The following is a 17,255-nucleotide window of genomic DNA, read 5'->3' as shown; positions in this document are numbered from 1 at the left end:
AGAACTACTACTGATAACGTCACAAAGCCTCATTTCAAAAACATCCAGACCATCCCTTTAATGAGGGAGCTGACATTATTTGCCCCAACGTGCACGAAGAAAACGTGACCGTGCTGTGGAGCGCATTAGAGGAAAGGTAAGAGGACACGGAGGGCTGTGTTGTGCCTCTACCCTTTCATGTAGAAGTGGCCTTTTCCGCATGAGGCCTGGCCGCGCTCGGCCCCGGCTGTCGCTGATCGTTATGGATCCCCTTTCAAGAGCCCGTGTGTTCCCCTGACACAAAAGAACGGGGAGGCCCCTGGGCGATGCTGCGCACTACAAGACGGGCCGCGTGGCGAGACTGATTTGCTCGTCAGGAAAGCGGCTCAGTGGAAATCCGGTGACCGTTGTCCAGATCAGACAAGTCTCACCGACGGCGGGGAGGGCCGCGGTTTGGACTCGGGGCAAATGCCAAAAACTCTACTGTTTATGCTTCTCGTTGAGTTATTTCTTTATTTATTTATTTGCTCATTATAATATTCAACCTGACATCGTGTCCGGCTGGCCCCGCGTAACCTCTGCAAGGAATCATGGGATGCGCATTTAAAAACCACGAGCGGCACAGGGCTCTGCGGTAAAAGTGATGATAGGTGACAGTGTTACTGAGCCACACATCATCGCCAATGACAGCGGTCCAGTGTGTGTGTGTGTGTGTGTGTGTGTGTGTGTGTATGTGTGTATGCGTTTGCCGCGCACATGCAAAACGGCGGCGGGAAAGTGGGGACGCGCTCCTTTGAATTACCTCAGCAGCGATACGGCTCGGAGATATGAGACGGATTTGAACTGCTCTGCTTTGGAGATCCATAGTATCATGCCTTCACTCACTCTGGATTGTGATTAATGGGCTTATTATTCAGGCATTCACCAGGGGACACAATTATTTACATAAATCCAGGAAGTAGCCAGCCTAATGGAAAGTGCCACGCACATGATCTTAACGTCAAGGCGCCGTTCTCTTCCTCTCGCTGAGCTGAGAATCATGGATGGCGTATATTTTTAGACCCTGTATCTGACTGGGTGGGTGGAGATTGGGGGGGTGCGTCGCATTTCACCTCAGCAGTCCCTACTCCTTTCATTTCGTCTGGAAATGGAGAGAAAGCATCACTTAACTTTGCAGCTTACCACACAATTACCTGACTACCTGTTCTCACAGCAATTACGAGCCCAAGACAAATAATTAGTCTGACAAATGACTGCTGGGCAAGGCGCCCTTGTTGTGGTGGAGCCGTGTAATTTGGAGGCCCGGCTCAGAACGCACTTTGGCGGTAATTAGCAAAGACCGGTGTAACTGTGCACCCGCCCACTTTTACAAAACTATTTACACCCCCTTAATGCTTTTTTTTTTTTTTTTTTTTTCAAAAAATTTTCTTAAATAATGACCACAAACGTCAATGGATTTCGGATGATGGGTCAAGGCAAAGTGAGCATAATTGAAACAGAAAGGATAAAGTGTACTTTTTTCTTCTTGTCTTGGCAAACTGCGTTCATAGGAATAGCAGCTGAAATGTTTGGGTATGTCTCTAAAGGTGTAATCATGTAGAAACTAATATTTTTGTAGCTAAAGTTCTGACAGATTGAGTGTCTCTGAACGTCATTTTTAAAGTCTTTTCTGGACTTTGTTTGCACATGATTGACAAATTTTATGTTTCTATGACTTCCGGTGGTAGAGGCAGAGGAATAAAGTGCCACACTTGCTAGTTAAATATTAATTGTTAGCCTTGTGTTTTTATGCTGTAAAATTAGTTGCCCATTGGGACATGAACATGTACTGCTGATTTTGATGCTGGCACTTGAAAAAACATTTGTCACTGGTTTCTCAATTGGCGACTGGATGTTTTTATGACGTTTTATTTTGGCGTTTTTATGCTGCAGAGCATTTTGAATTGCCTTGTTGCAGCTCAAATGTACAATACAAACAAACTTGACTTGAATAAAGATCTGAATCTTTGACTGGGCCATTCTAACACATGAATGACATTTTCTAATCATCTCCTACTTTGTTTAAGCCTATTACATGAAAACCCCCAAATAAATCCACCGAGGTTTGTGGTTGCAAACGGGTGAAACAGGCAAAAGTTTAAGGGGTTAAGAACACTTCTTGTACGTGACCAACAACGTGCGCACGTCAGCGCATGTCACCGCGACTTCACGCGTCGGCCAAGGCATCGGCTCCGATCGTCGGCTTCAGAAGGCAAAGGAGTCAGGGTTGCAGAAATCTCTGCGTGTCATCCCTGATCTCCCAGCCGGTGACACCGACAGCAGCAGCCCACCTGCCAGCCTGTCAGGTCTCCCCCAGCGAGGAGGCTGACACCGTATTGTCAATGCCACAGATTGAACAGTGATCTTTTCCACAATCCCCTCTTCACTCCATCTGCAATCATCTGCAGTCTGTCTGCCACATTGCCGTGCGCTCTCTCTCTCTCCTACCTTCCTCCGCTTGTCTTCATTCACTTCAGTCCCCCCCCCCCCCCTCCTCCTCCGCCACCAACCCCCCTCAGGTTGTCACATCTGACAGCGGCTTGTCAAATGCTCCTGCAGCTGCAGGTCTATCCGTCATTAAACGGCTGAGGAGGATTGGAATCGTCTCTGTCGGGGCCCTCAGGTGGTGAAGACGCGGGTCTGTAGACTAGGAGGCCCGGCTTGTCGAAGGCATCGTTACTTCCGCATCTGTCAAATTTAAGTAAAAGGCGACATGCTTAGAGAGGGGTACGAGTTGGGGGGAGAACGGGGAGAAGATAAGTTGTGTTGGCAAATTCTGGATGATAGGGGAAAGTCATAAAATCAGACCTTGTTTTCATGTGACTCAAAATAAAACCGTACAGTCAGGGGTGTAGACTGTATGCATATGCGTCACCAGATGGCCCGGGCCTTTTTAATACGAAAACAGCACCGACTTTAGTTGTTAGTACCCCTGGTGAAAATGTGCAAAACGTCTCAAAACAAATGGAGTTTCTTTTGCAGTGGCTTGACCTCACACTGGAATATCCAACATTGAAAAAAAAAAAAAACATGTTAAGCATTGCTTTCAACAAAACTAGTCATTTTTTTAGGATTGAGGTCTAATGACCGAGAAGGCCACAGATTTAAAACCAAGTACAAAGGTTGACTTGCTTACATCTTTGTTAATCCAAAACATGTGGCCGAAAGACGACCCGTTTCCACCAGGTTGGTCTTTTAAAGGGTTCTGGATATCATACACCGTTACCAGTGTTTTGGATGTTGACAACGCCGTGGCAGAAACAGGCCCAAAGTACTACAGGTCTTCTTCCTTACCTAACAGTGGAGATGAGGTTTTATTTCACTTCACCTCTGGAGTGTTTGCTGTGAAAACTATGACACAGTCCCAGTTACAGAACCGATATCGTTTAGTAAACTTTACATGCTTACAAGTATGATGGGCAGAAAGTCTTTGAAAATTTTTATTGCACATCCATTTAATCTCTGACAAATTCCATCAGTTTTTCCACTCAAACATTTGTCTGTCTTTGTCTTAGAAATCCTAAAATTCTTTCTAAATTTTCATTTGATTGCATATTACTTCCTGAAAATAGCACCTTTTACTCCACTTTGATGGACTGTGGATTCAATGCATGTTTGGGCTTTTTGACTCAGATTATGGCAAATTATGAACCTCAATCAAATCAAACTAACTGCTGAGGCACATGACCACAATTTCTAACAACAAACTACGAGTATGAACGATACTGCAAATAATCGGATCTCAAAGCAGCATATACATATACCTGCAATTCAAGCGTTGCCGGTACAAAACGTCTTTCAGTGAACAACAAGAATTTGTGTCTGAAAAATTTGTGTGCGAAGGTACAAAAAATTTACATGACTTTTGTTTTTCTGGGATGTCTGTCAAATAATAAGTTGGGATGTAAATAACTAAGTCACCTAAGGTCATCTTAGTTAACTCCAACATGCAGGCCATCCTGCTCGAGTCGCCAGACAAGCAGGAGTTTTAGACTGACCTTGTGGACTGAGATTTGGAAAACAAAAAGTTATAGATGATCAATTTTAAGCTCCTAGAAACACTGAACAACTTACAAGAAATGGAGAAAAAGTTGCTGTTGTTGCACTTGTTTCATAGAAACCAAAACTTTCACCCATGGATTTGATTAAAATCCCTCTGAATAAATAAGCGAATGGTAATATTTTTAAAGATTTCCAGTGCGACACATCGTCAGGCGTCCCGACAAATTTCTCCGCGTCCGTCCCTAGATAAACACCATTCCGTGTTTCCCAGCTCCCCCGGGGCCCGTTTAAGAACATTGACGCTCGGAAGCCAAATGGATCACAGGTGTTTTCTCCTTCACCGGGGATGAGGCTTTGCAGACCTGACCCCTCTGAAGGGGATTAAGTGTCGGTAATACGGGGCCGTGTTCCCTGCCTGGTCCTGCATGCCGCCCTGGGAGGCCACGTCTGATTCCCCTTAGCGGGTCGCCGTGGCCCCGGAGTGGTTCACGTAGACCTCCACCCAGGAGGGCAGGGAACAGCCAGGCGTTCACACACATACACACACACAGAAGGCAGCAGCACAGGTGTGGAGTCAAACAAAACAAAAATATCCCTAATTAGGTTATTTTCTAATCTACAGAGGCAAGGAGCCTAATTACTACAAGGTGTAAATACAGACGTTTCCATATTTACCTCTCGTGAAATAACAGAATGCCGAAGAAAACAAAAAAAAAGAAAAGGGGAGGATCAGGGAAATGTTAAACGCAACAGAGAGAGGGTAGAAGAAAAAAAAACACTCCAATGAGAATTAACAAACAAAGCCCTCAGTTATTCTTATCATGCTATCTGATCAATCTATTTTTTGCTCCTCAGCCACTCTAATCTCTCTCCCACTCTCTCTCCCCGCGTGTTGCGCCGAGAAACATTTTTGTTTTTGCACTTCACAGAAAAAAAATAAAAACTCGCAGTCTTCTCATGCACTCCTCTTCTTTTGTCTCCGTTTCACACAACAAAGAGATAACACACCCACATGTGACAAGTCCACCCACATCCATCAAACTTCGCTCAAATCAGCCAGCAATAGGAAATGGAGAAAAAAACAAAAAACACGCGCGTACACTCACAACCTAAAGATGACTCTTTCATCAGAGAATCGGGCTGGAGCGCATCGATCACGCTCAGAGAGGCTAAACAGCGAGAGATTGAGTGCAGGGCGATGGGAATGCACGATCCGGTTAATGCATCACGGATGACTTTAGAGCACTTATTTGCACAACTTGTAGCCGCTGCTTTTTTGCGTCGCACGAAACGTCTCACCACTGAGTGAGATATGTGCTGCTTTTTGGCTGGCTTTGTCCTCATTTAGAAGATAAATGGTTTTGCTCTTCAAAACCACATCAATTGGCGTGGCCTTTGTCCTATATCGGGATGGTTTCTGTCCCCTCTCTGGTGGGTAAGGTGTGTTTCTTGTAAGACATCTTCGTTTTAGTCACAGTTGCATCTACTACAGGTTAACTCTGCAGTACCTAGCGCCGTTCTCTACAACAGACTCCCTCTCCTTCTCTACTTGAGAGTTTGCTAAATAAATCCATTCTCGAAAACATCTGACAAAACTTTCCTTTGGGAGAAAGTATTTGACGGCAGTGAATTAGTCTAACAACTGTTTGGTAAGAAAACGTCTTTAGTTGGGGATGCCGATTCTAAAGGACATTTGGGTTTCCATCCAATTATCATGTGAACTTTGAGCAAACTTGTAACATATTGCAAACAAATAAAATAAAAATTAGATATATCCATCCTCTAACTTGGAGAGAATCAACCAGGTAAATCGTGATTTCGTCAGATGTTGACGTTGCACGAGACCGTAACAGGAAGCAGCAGTTACACACTAGCAGACGATTTCAGGAATGTCTTGGAATCAGGCAAGTTGTACTCGTTCTGTCAAGTCAACTAGTATTAGCGACGTGACATGCTGTCCGGAGACGTAGACAAGAAAATGCAAACACCGACAGCGGACATGGCTGATCAGCAATTTGGGGTAAATGAGTTTCCATTTCCCCTTTTTTCAGGGAGATGGAAACTGCAAAAAAAAAAAAAATCTTTTTTTTGCAATTTTTTTTTTTTTTTTTGCAGAATTTGAATTATTTCAAATTCTGTTGCTTCCATCAACATTTTCAAATGCAATACTTCAAAATGCAAAGAAAACTTTAATGGAAACACAGTTATTGTCTAGCTGTAAGTCTGTGACCCTAAATTCAACGACACTTGGGTTGTACAATAATACAATGTGTTAAGGCACACCACCACGTCCATCACTAAATAGATCAAAAATGGCTTTGGAGTGGGTGGCATAGTCAAAGTCTGATTTGAAGGATTTTGGAGGAGCAAAATGTCAAATGAGATCTGAATTTTTAAACACTTAACATCAGGTACAGAAACCCTGACAGTGACAGATCTAGTGTTAAGCTTCCCTAGGACAGGAAATAAATTGAAGTTTTCTTCGGTATTCTTAAATAAAAATTATAAATCAAAATCTGATGCATATAGCTGTATGTGAAGAGTTTTCTCAAGTAGTGTTTGGTTTTGAATGTGTGCTATGCATGTATATGGATGGTTGTACACATATTGAAAAAGTTTGTCTGCAGAGCGACACCAAAGAAGTTTGCTGCCATCCACATGTGTGTTATCTAGGTGGAATGACCCTTTAATGCTAGCTAAAAGCAAGAACTGCTGTAAAAAGAAAACCTGAAGGACTGTCTATTAAACACGTCACACGTTTCAAGGATTTCTGAATAAACAGACACAGCAGAGAGAGAGAGAGACATAGAGAGAGAGAGTGAAACAAAGACATTAACCCCGCACAACAGACGACGCACCAGAAATGCAATACACCAGAAGGGAGGAAGGAAAAAGGTCAAGGTAAACTGGACCTGAGATTTAAAATGTTCATCACAATCACAGCTTGCCATCAGCTATTAAGTGTCCGGCCGCGGACAGCCACACAAATCCAGGCCTGACTGCCTCTCACAAAACCTCCTTATCTCACCTGTCCACCTGTCCCGCTCACTCGTCCATCTTCCACCCGCCGACCGCGGTGATTGCATCTTTAGCGGTGCCGGCCAAGCGACAGCTCTGCTGCACAAGCAACATAAAGTCAGCCATTAAAAGAACGCTTATTTATTATTTCTGAGACACAAGGAGACAGCAGAGAGGATTGCCTCCTCCTCTGGCCCCCGTAAGGTGATGGAGATGATGGTGAAATCAACTGTTCATTAGCAGACAGAGCAGCAGGAAGGCCCCAACTAAAGGGGTGATTTTTTTATTTAATATTTTTGCTTAACATTATTATCTAGCTTGTGCGCAGCATATTGTTTTCTCCTGATTAATTATTTAAGCAGAAATAATCAGCAATGTAAAATTAAACATTTAAAAACAATATGTGTAAGTTTCCTCATAGGCATTATAAAGTATCACATGAGCAGGGATATTATTACATATTAATATCCGCGATGTACCTATGGTCCTAAGGGATGGTTTATATTAAAGTACTTATTTTGCCGTATATTATTGTTACCGCTTCGCTGGATGTGTTTGATTTGTTAGCAATGAGTCTGCAGTTTGAAATGAGAGTTGGAAACGTATAAATCATTTGAAACAATTTGATTGTTTCATTGTTATTTTGTTTTTGATCATATGTGAAACGTGTGGTGTGCTTTTGTATTCAGACGTCTTGACTCTGATACCCCGAAAAAAAATAAAATTCAAGTGCGACCAGTTGACTAAAGACATTTTGTGAGCAAACAGAGGAAGTTTGTAGGATTACAAAATGACATCCTAAATTAGCCTGTCAGAGTTGATGATGAGCAGTATGGACAGCTAAGCCCAGATTTATTCATACTGGTATATTTAAATTCGAAATCCTTTTCATTCAACCGCTCAGATTGTTTCTGATAGAAAATAATACAATTAAGCATCGTAAAATGATTTTTTTAAATTTACTTCTGGGTGTAAATCTGTTGGAAGCTACAAAAGACTTGAAACTGGGTGGAGAGTCACGTACAGGCGGGACAACAACCTAAAGCATACAAGCGAGTCAAAGCGTGTTATTGCACTGGAATGGCCCAGTCAAAGTACTGACCTAAACCCAATTAAGAATCTGTAGCAGTCCTTGAAAAGTGACGCTTACAAATGACCTCCAACCAATCTGACCAGCCTCAAACAAAGACTTTAAGTTTCAAGATGCGCAAACTGCAGAGTTATAACCTAAGAAACTTCTGACTGAGGAGGACTAAATACTAACACTTTTTAAAACTTTATAACAACTATGCGCAATTTCAGTCAAGTCAAGTTTATCTGTGTAGCACATTTCAGCAACAAGGCAGTTCAAAGTGCTTTACGTCATAAAAATATTCAGTCACGTGTGAAACAAGCAATAAACAACATTTTTGGCAAATGTCGTTGAAATCAAACATCAAATATGTTGATCAATGTTTCACTTATTAAAAGTAAATATACACAGGTGGGTTTTTAGCCTTGATTTAAAGGAACTCGGTGTAGTCTGTTGTACATTTTCCTTTAAAAAAAAACAAAACAAAAAAAAAACCACAAAAGTCTGACAAAATGAGAAAAAGTTCAAGGGTTATGAAATACTTTACCAGACGCGGTTTATATAAATGTCTGTAAAAGGAATACTTTGTGTCCTAACACAAGAACAACAGTTCAATGCGCTTCAACCCCATAATGTTTCTTTTCCTTTTTTTCCCCTCTTGCTAAAACTTACTTAATCTGTGTTGTCTTGTTTGGCGCCTGGGGCCCTAAAGGGCTTTAAAGTCAACGGGTGTCGTGCTACTTCCACCAGGCAGCCACCCGTCTCTGAAGCCAACACGCGTCAGCCTTATTGACGGCGGGTGCGACACGTGCTTCCACAGACTGCGCCCTCGTCCGCCCGTGCCTCGCCTCCCTCCGTGCCGAGATCCGTCCCTACAGAACGAGGTCAAGCCTGCATAATGACCCTAACGAGTCAAGATCCACCGGATTAGATTATTTCAAGCGCTTGGCGGGGCTGCCGTTTTGACAACAAATATCCCCGAGCCAGAGGGTGATGGTCATTCCCTGGCTGCCTCTGACATTGCAAAAACAATGTGTTGATTTGGATTTCGCGTTCGGCCGCCCGTCGTGTCCACACGACTTACAGGGGGGGTTGAATATGTCATTCTGGCGGCGGGGGTGGAGGGGTCTGGGGTAGCGGTGCAGGTTTAGGCTACTTTCAGCCAGGCCGCTGCAGATGATGTCAGTGTGCGCAGGAGAAAATGGAGCTGACCTCTAATGCCCGGCGCTGCTACGCCGCGTTAGACTTTCCCTTCTCCAGATTTGGTAAATCTGCCGCATTTATTTCCCCCCGCTGTCCACTTTATTATGGTTCGTCTCGTGCATCGGACACGCTGCCCCATGACAGATCGCTGGCCTCTCCTTGCTCTAGTAATGCAAAGAGAAGGGGAAGGCAATGAGTGTTTGGTCGAAAAAATAAAACATATTGCTCCCACTGTCTGTCTTCCCGTTCGCGAAGTGTTTGGCGAAAGCGTCAGCCTAATCCGCCTTGTCTCCGGCTGTAATTATCAACCTCATATTTTAACCGGGCCTTTTTGCCTCTCTTCACTTACATTGTGTCTCCTTTGTGTTTCGCTTTTCTCATCGGTTTTTTTTTCTTTCTTTTTTTTGTTCCCCATTTCTGTCTTTTGATTCCAGCGGATTGAAGAAGAACGGGTTTGATTGTCTTGCCTGAGGTAAGATTTCATAGGTTTACATATCAAAGTCTATAAATAGATAACAGCTTTTGAAAGGGAAAGTGAGGAGAAAGAGGAAAGTGTGTTTGCATGCGTGCGCGTGCTGATCTGTTTGTACGGCTTTACGTGTGCGCGCGTGCGAGTGTGTGTGAAGATGGAGAGGCTTTCCCGCTTGCATACACAGCGAGGAGAGCTTCCACCAAAACAAAAGGGATTATGGCGTTTCAAGGGTGTTGTGTTTGCTGTGTTTATTCACATAGCTCATGGGGCTGCGCAGGACCGGCAATGAATGTCAATGTCAGGGAGTGAAAACGCTGTGGCGCAAGATAAATAAGATGAACAATAAACACAGATTAAGGCAGAATATGTCACGCTATATCATACGCCTGATCCCCAAGTCTCCTGACATCGAGTAACCCTTCAATTTGTTGACACCGTCACGTGAATTAAACAAACAAAAAACAAAAGTGATGACAGTCGCTTGCCTTGTCATAAACGGATCGTATTACTTTGGACATTTCGGTATATGGAAGCGGCACGGCTGCTTTATCCAGGCCGTGATATAAAAGAGGGGTGAGCAGAGTTATCCTGGCTCAGAGGAAAGTTTTCTAACCTTTCATAACAAGTGTCTTGACACTAAGGGTGCATTCACATCTCCCCTGTTTAGTCCGCTTCAATCAAACTCTAGCTCGTTCACCCAGAAGGTCCGGTTCGTTCAGATGTGGACGCGCAGTCGAACTGTGATGCGGACCAAAACAAGCAAACTCTGGACCACCTGAAAACCCGGGTCTCAGATTGGTTGAAGTGAACTCTAGTTCGAATGCATATGCGGGTACAAGTGGACCAGGCACTTCTCCAAAAGCAGGAAACTGACTACAGCGCAGGGAATTCTGGGTAAATACAATCAAAACAAATGCCCATGACTAACGTTAGTGGGAGAAATGGCTTGTAGTCTTTTTACCAAAGACGAGGGACATCCATCCAACCAAACATCCATCCATTATTTTACACCCTTATCCCTAGTGGGGTCAGGAGGGGTGCCGGTGTCTATCTTCAATGATCAGCGGGCGAGAGGTGGGGTAGACCCTGGGCAGGTCGCTAGTCTATCACTGGGCAAGAGAAATCCTACAACTGCTAAATCTGACAATACTCCATTTATGCTTACAAGTCTTCTTCAGGGGTTTTTGTGGCATTTCCTTAAGGGGTTCTTGGTGCAGCGCTGCCACAAACAAGATGTGGAACAGGTTTTTCAAAGGATTTGACACCAGCGCAGTGTGAAAGTGAGACGTATCAACTTAAAATGTAACAAATGTTGTGATTTTGGTCCCTGATTGACTATCTGACTAAAGATGTGGTCACATGGTCTCCTGTCTTGCCATAAGTAGTAGAATGTTGAAAATGTTGTGTTTTCCTGGTCTGTGAGGAAATGAAGGGGAAATATGTGAGCTCCTGTGCATGATTTCTGATTCTGAATAGTGCATGTGTATCTGGACTGGTGGTGTGAATCTCAGTGTTCTGCTGTGTCCAGAAACCATAAAGTCAGAGATTCTTCTTCTAAAAAGAAAAATCATAATATAGGATGAACTGACCATCAGGGAATGAAAATGCAGCACTGCACACAAATATTACCCATATTATTCAGAAAGTTAACCAAGCCATTACTTTCACTTCCAGTTTCAACCTTTCAAAATGTTAACTGAACCGTCCACATAGAGTAGCGAAGTATTGCATTGTGAATTGCATGGGAAGGTGATGCAGAAATGTTCCTACGTCAATGTGTATTTCATTGGGAGAATACCCAGAACTTGTTAAATTCACTCCTGTTTCTTTGGGGATTATTTGGGGCTGTTGCCAGGGTAAGTGATATCTAGGTTTACCTTCTGAACTCTGGATGTGTGAAAGATGATGGAGGGAGCTTCAGCAGGCAACTTTTACAAAAAAATATGTTTTGCATATTTGTTAAAACCGTCATTATATTCTGACATTGCTGAGACCTTCCTCCTGGCTCTGATTGGTTGTTTCTGACCAAGCTGTGTATTTCTGCAGATTGCAGAAGGACCACAGGGATGAGGCAGAGAAACTCAATATTTTTCACAGATTATCCGTCTCAAATTATCTGTCCAAACATGGTGGCAGTTTTAGCAAATCTGTGAAAAACATGAACTACCTACTGCAGCTATAATTACAAATTACAGATGATTTGCATCATAATTGCAATTTATAAAAAGTTAATAAAAACATTTTCCCTTAATTTCCTCTAAATACCACCAAAGGGAGTCCAAATAATTTGATATAAGCTGTGGATTGCCACAAATTCATTATATTTTGCTTTTAAGAGAAAAATTAATGATCTGTAAGTAAAGTTTTAATTTCTTAAATACATTTTAAAAATACTTTTCCCCCTCCTTTTCTTTAGAAACATGCATTTTCTTTTCAAAAAGAATAAGACATACTTAATGAACCAGTGCCACTTTTACCACAGCACGGCTGTAGTTGATAGGGGGTAACACTGAATAAACTAATTAGGCTGGAGCACCGTGCTCTGCAGCAGGTGCAGCCAGTATTGCAGGTGCAGGATTACTCACCACTAATCTGCAGGAAGTGCAATATCAACGTAATCAAAACAATGCCTCAGCAAACAGCTAAAGCACTTTAATTGCAAGAAAGAAAAAAAAACTTTGACAGAAGTCTTTTAAACAAAAAAAAAAAAGATAAACGGCTAATGGGTGCAATATTGCAATTTGTTAGTTACCAACTGTAGTCTTAACTTTTAGTTAACCGATTGCTTTTCCTTCTCCCCCGTTTTTTTTTTTTTTTTTTTTTTGTATTTCCACATCTAATTACACTTTCATTCATCAATGTTGATTAATAGGTCCTGTGGCACGCCTGCCTCATTTTACTCTCAATTAAGCTGGTTGATGCATGTTCTCATCAAGCAAGATGCATTGGCCTGGTTTACTTGAGGCGCTATTAGTGGACACTGTAATTAGTATCCCGGCACACAGAACTTCCCCCACCTCCTGAGCCCCTCTCCCAGAGCTGCCATCCCTGGCCTCTTTTAATGCCTTCCAAATAATGGAGATAACAGAATAGATGAGGGATGAGCGGTCCAGCTCACGTTAATCATCTTCCACACTGCGTTTTTTTTTTGTTTTTTTTTTTTCACCCCCTTATTCTTTATTTCCAAGTGGGAGAATTATGGCTTGTAAAATCACCAAACTCTCCCGATGGCTTGACAGAACTCCTTTGTGTGCCAGCCACTCCAGCTCCTCCCCGCGTTTTCCTTATCAGTGGGGAGATGTATGTCTTTATCACATTTCACACTCAAAAGGGAACAGCCGGCTTGACGCGTTTGCCAGTTTCTAAATGTGGGGCTTTATCGAAAAATATCAGTTTAAGTTGTGCACATTAGCCCCTTCTTGCTCTTTGAGGAGCCACTTTAAAAGACTGCTGATTACACGCTTGTTGCTGTTGTGATACCAGCTTCGGCGTTGAGGTTTTTTTTTTTTTTTTTCCCTTCCCGCTCAGCCGGCTTTTCCCAGAGTGCTCGTCTGCCTCTGATTCCCCCCGCACTTCAAGGGATCTCTCTGAGGAGGGCTCTTGGGGCCTCGGCAAAAAGAGCCCGGGCTGGGCAGGCGAAGACTAAAGGACGGCTGAAAGATAGAAAGAGATGGAGAGGGGAGGCAGCAGGGGTAATAAAGCCAAGAGGAGCAGATAGATAGAGGAGCGGCTGCGCGGCTACAGAGAGGCCACTCTTTGTGCTTCAGACGGCGCGGTCGTCGTGGCCTCGTCTCGTCCCCGTGTCTGTGCAGACAGCTCCCATGGGCCCCTGCGCGGGGCTTGTAAGTGCTAATTGGGCCTGTTAGGGTCAGCAATTAGCCAGCTGCTATTGAAGGATCGTGACAGCCGGGCCCTTTTACAGATCCGTCATTCTTTTAGGGCGAAGGGAGGAAGAGGAGAACATAACGTGGACGAGGCTGATGTTCAGACAACTGGTGGACAAGCCGCGGAGGAAGATGAACCAACAGGATGTCCCACAATGCAATGTGCCCAGACTCGAGGGGTGGCGGGGGAGTGGGAGAAAGGGGTGGCGTGAGGCAACATGGCCCTTATTGACTTCAGCCAGAAAGTGGAAGGACTGATGCAACTTTACAAGAAATGACCCATCAAGCAGCAGCTTGCTCTCTTCCTGTATCAAATGGGCAGAGCGTGAAACGGAGATTCTCCTTAAATGTGACGGGGTGCAGGGAGAGTGCTGTCTAACTTTGCACCATAGTTACGCAGATGCCGTTTTCGGCAGACGACACGCCATGCAAGGACAAAGTCTCATAAAGAAAACATCTTGAGCGACTTGCTGAAGTATCCCTGCCCCCTTTAGTCTCTTACTTTTAGCCATGCTTTCACCACACACTTCAACGTGTATCGTTGGAACAGACTTGGCAAACCAGCACAAAATTTGGAAATAAATGCGAAGTGGAGGGGAAGAGATGAAAGTCTTTTCTTTTTACCTGTTCTTTACAAAATAGCTTAAGCTCAAGGAGACTGGGGGGGTGAGTGTCTGTAAAGAGCAATCTTCACAGTTGGATATGAGCTTAGACTTTGACTTGGTCGGTCTATTGAATATGCTTTGATCTAACCCATTCCATTATAGTTTTGACTACAGGTTTAGGATTGTTGACCAGATAGAAGGTAAAACTTTGCCCCAGAAACAAGTCTTCTGCAGCCTTTAACAGGTTTTCTTCCAGTATTGGCCTGGGATGGGTTTAGTTACATCCATCTGCCCATCAACTCTGACCAGAGGCCCTTATCCTCCAGAACAGTATCCTCGCAGCATGATGCAGTCACCAGTCTTCCACCACTCGTAGAGTTTCCCATGTAGGACAAACAGGTCTGTCTTAGTCTTCGTACCAGGTGTCTTGTGGCAAACATACATAGTTTCTCTTAATGCTGGCTTTCTAATTGATTTTAATAAATATGCCTCTCTTCTATCAGAAAAGCCTTGTGGATTGTATGACTCTTTTCAACAGATTCTCTCAGCGTTACAGTTACCATGGGCCTCTAACGCTCAGATTAATGTTGCGCTTTGCCCAGCCGAGTAAATGTTTTGTCCAGTTGGGAGCTGAAGTCGAATGCATCAAAACAGTTCAGCCATGCACCGCTTTGTTTGCAGCTACTCTGTGGAAATAGCATTAAAATAGTTTGCGGTTGTAAAATGTTGAAATTTGAAAACATCAGTGAGCAGGAATTCCTCCGCAAGGCGCTCTGGCAATCTTTTCTTTTATTCTAAAACGTCTTGCTTTCTAATTCAAAAAGGAAGATAATCAAAGGTAACAAACTGGCTGAAAAAGCACCTGTGAACGGCAGGGCAGGTGTAAGTAGCTGTCAGGTGTCGGCGACAGGCTGTAAACCGCCTGACAGCTCCTGAAGCCATGCAGACGCTGCCAAGGCTGCCTAATGAATATGACAGGGGGTCATTAGCAGATCTGGCCTCTTCGTGACCACAGCTGTCTTTTTAATAATCAGGTATTCTGGTTCTAGTGTGCTGCCAGCTCATAACAGAACATGGAAGTTGTGATTTTTTTGTCCTCTCTTCATTGGTATGTACTGCACACTTTCCTGTTTTATGTTTTAGTTTTTTTTTTATTAGACATATCAATGATGGGCAAGAGGTTAATATTCAGTTGCAAGATATTCTGAAACAAACCAGTAAAAGTCCCATAAAGGCAGATAAAGGAATGCCAAATATTCTGTAGTTTATTTATTTATTTTTGTTGTTGTTGTTGTAACATCTCAAAAATGTCCTTACATCTTATTAACCTCAGTTCAATGTTTTTTTTATGTACTGGGAAAATATTAGTACAGCTATAGGAGCTAAATTAAACTGGACTCTTTGAGTATCGAGAGAGATTTTGTGGTTGCAGAAGAGCTAGCGGATTATTGCAATCTTTCATAGTCAGAGATGCAAAAATCAGAAATGTAGCAGCTGTGGAAATTTCTTGCACAAACCTTTTGGTGCCGTCTGCTGGGATGCAGTTTGCAACAACCGTGCATCAGTTAGGAAGGACGTTTCCTACTCTTACTCCTTATGAATTAAAGTGATTTTTATACTGTGTTTAGGGTTAGTTCGGTGTGACTAAGGGTCATATTTGGAACCAAATAAAAAGGAAGGGAAAATAACTTTCCAGAAAAACAATAGTCAGTAAAATTAAAACAAAGTGCTTCATGAAAAAAACTTAATCATGCAGAAAAAAATCAACTTACATAAACTTCAGCTTTTCACCATAAAACAAGAAGGGACAAAATATCCACGCAATGATGCAAAGGGACGAATTGATCCAAGTCCAAAACTAAACATCAACATGTTCACGTTCGTGCACAAGCTAGCATTAGCACTGCAGCGCAGCTACTTCCGACAAGATGTCTGAAAAGCAGCACTTTTATGATACTTAAATTCAATTTCAGTCACATGGTAACCGGTTCAGCTGCAGCGACTGCCGGAGCTCCGTGACAGCAGCCCCGGAAATTCACGATACGAGTCATTTTAAATGCGAGCTCACATTGTCTTCCTGGGTTGCCACTCTTTCTCCCCTGCAAATGTGCACAGAAATGTTAAATATGACAACATTAAAGACACAATTTCAAAGGCAACAAATGGCGTGATCAAACTGCGGCCGTATCTTGCAGAACAGATGCCTAGTTTGTCTTTTTCATAAGAATCCAATAAAGTCGCACAAACGAATCAGGTCAATTCTGTCATGGACCGCACCGCTAAAGAATAACGTCGGAATAATGTCATTCTACAAACGCAATAAGCCACTCGACGCGGCGGCTTCACAGTGATTTTTAGAACAGCTTCCAGGCTTTGATTCGGCTTCGCACCGTCCCTAACAGCAGCTCTTAGCTCCTCTAAATTCACTGTAAAAAAAAAAAAAAGAAAAAGCATCGCCTCTCACCGCTTATGGCTTACATCAAATAAAGCCTTGAACAGCAAACAGCACATGAGGAGCATGAAGTGGTAGGTATATATATATATATAAAAAAAGGCAGCGAGCATTTGTCTCACGAGTGGCCCTCGACTCGTCGTACACAAGTTCAGTCTTTATTCGACTCGAAATCAGAGGGTTTGCTCGGATATATATTTGTGTTAAAGAGTAAAGGGGAAAATGAGGGAGGGGAGCTAGGGAAAAAAAGGTATGGCTTGAACCTGACGTTACCATAGCAACACTGTCACTGTTTTTTTTTTTTTCCTAAGCCTTTCATTTTATTTTATTGTTGAGTGAAGGGAAGAAGTTACCTTTGTGTGTGTGTGTGTGTGTGTGTGTGCGTGTGTGTATGTGTGACGGGTGGGGACTTGTTGTGCTGCAAGAGAGTGATGGGTTAGGCACGATGACAGGCTGGCACAGGGGGCAAGCAAGATGGCGACTGAACATGCTTGGATCTGGGGAGAGGTGTCAGTCCTGCAGCCAGCCA

This window comes from Poecilia mexicana, unplaced genomic scaffold (assembly GCF_051168715.1).
Source record: "Poecilia mexicana isolate PSO_F unplaced genomic scaffold, ASM5116871v1 scaffold_16, whole genome shotgun sequence".
NCBI lineage: Eukaryota > Metazoa > Chordata > Actinopteri > Cyprinodontiformes > Poeciliidae > Poecilia > Poecilia mexicana.
Note: the sequence above shows the minus strand (reverse complement) of the source record.